This window comes from Ursus maritimus, unplaced genomic scaffold (genome assembly GCF_017311325.1).
Source record: "Ursus maritimus isolate PB19 unplaced genomic scaffold, ASM1731132v1 scaffold_11, whole genome shotgun sequence".
Classification (NCBI taxonomy): domain Eukaryota; kingdom Metazoa; phylum Chordata; class Mammalia; order Carnivora; family Ursidae; genus Ursus; species Ursus maritimus.
This window is the reverse complement of record NW_024423453.1, coordinates 45,222,080-45,224,012: the sequence shown is the minus strand read 5'-3', so window position 1 is coordinate 45,224,012 and position 1,933 is coordinate 45,222,080.

The window sequence follows — 1,933 nt, the reverse complement described above, 5'->3', positions numbered from 1 at the left end:
GAAGGGAATAGGAAACCAGGAGGGAAAGGGAACAAGCCGAGGAGGATATGCAACTTCAGGTGAATTCCCAGATTCAATCGGATCGCTAGGGGAGCTCGAGAACGTAACTTCAGAGTAAAGGATCTGGATTTCTGTTCGCCCATACAGTCAGTCCCTGGCATTAGGCTGCCCTGACTCAGGAAGCGATGTGAATTCCAGGCCCTTGCAGTTCGCCAGGGCACCTCGATATTCTAGAGCCCTCCTCTAAAGAGCTGTCATCTTCAGGCATGATCTGTGCACAGAAAACACATCAAAGCCAAAGGATGGGTCCAAGGAACTGGTAAAAAGACCTGAGGGTATCCAACAAATGCACAAGTAGGATTTGAGATACTGCTTAACAAATTCCTCAGTAAATATGAGTGACCAGGAGATCAATATAGGAGATAGTGTGGAAGATAGTTTAACAATGAAGTAAAGCTTCTGGCCTAAGACGTCAGAGCACATGCCAAAGTGTCTTTGCCCAGGGCTCAAAGCAGAGGCATCCCCATGGGGGATAGGAATGGCTCCAAGGAGAGAAAGGATGTGTTCTCAAGAGCTCAAGGTTGAAACTGGGAGGGTACACGTGCTGAGTGAAGAAAATTAAGGTAGAGAGAGAGCTACAAACTGGAAAGTGTGACTGGACAGATTATTCTGTGGCCTCATTGCCTGTAACTACACACATAACTGGGATAAGTGTTATATGTGAACGAGACATGGGATGATTTTCACAAGGGGTATAAATTCAGTCTGCCTTTGGTCCAATTTAAATCAGCCTGGATAAACAGGAACTTTGAATTACCTGAGCTCCCCTCAGTAGTTAGCATTGAGCAAGAAAAAAATCCAGAAGGGCAGTAAATTATCATTGCTTTGATTAAGGAACTGGTTGAAGTGAGACTCTTGATTCCCACTAACTGCCATTGTAATAACCCTGTCTAGCCAGTATATTAAGCAGAAACTAAATGTGAACAGCAGATTATTAAGGACTAAATGTGATGAACCCTCTGATTCATTCAGTTTATTTGATATGTAAAGGCAAAATCATCTTTCTCATCTAGGAATCCTGTTGCTTCCTAATCACAAAGTTACCAAAAGGAAATCTGAATTTGCCTTGGGCTCTGAGCAGAAACAAGCATTAAAATAGTTACGGAGAGTGGTGTCACGAGCAATCCCTTCCAACTCTTGGGACCTGGGTGCTCACATTACATTAAAGGTATCTGCAACCAGAATAAACCCAGTCTAGACCTTTGGCATAATTTGAATAAGGTTACTCTGCTGAGGCCTCATGGTGTTGGATCTGAGGACTGCCTAAGACTGCTGCTAATTCTTGCTTACTTGAAAGGAAAGTGTTGGCTTTTTTTTTTTTAAAGATTTTATTTATTTATCTGACAGAGATAGAGACAGCCAGAGAGAGAGGGAACACAAACAGGGGGAGTGGGAGAGGAAGAAGCAGGCTCATAGCGGAGGAGCCTGAGGTGGGGCTTGATCCCATAACGCCGGGATCACGCCCTGAGCCGAAGGCAGACGCTTAACCGCTGTGCCACCCAGGCGCCCCGAAAGTGTTGGCTTCTTATTGGATGTTAATTAAAATTTTACCCATCACAGAAGTGTCAAGTAAATCTAAGGACAGAGACACCAGTGATGAATTAGATGATGTCATAGAAGCCTTCTAATAGAATTAAGCTTCCTAATAGGGAAAGAGCAAAGTTTACTTATGAAATGGAAGTTTAAGGGGTGCCTGGGTGGCTCAGTTGGTTGAGCATCTGACTCTTGGTTTCTGCTCAGGTCATGATCTCAGGGTAGTGGGATTGAGCCCTGAATCAGGTTCTGCAGTCAGCATGGAGTCTGCTTGTCCCTCTCCCTCTGCTCCTCCCACTTTTCTCTCTCTCTCTCTCAAATAAATTAAAAAATCTTTTTT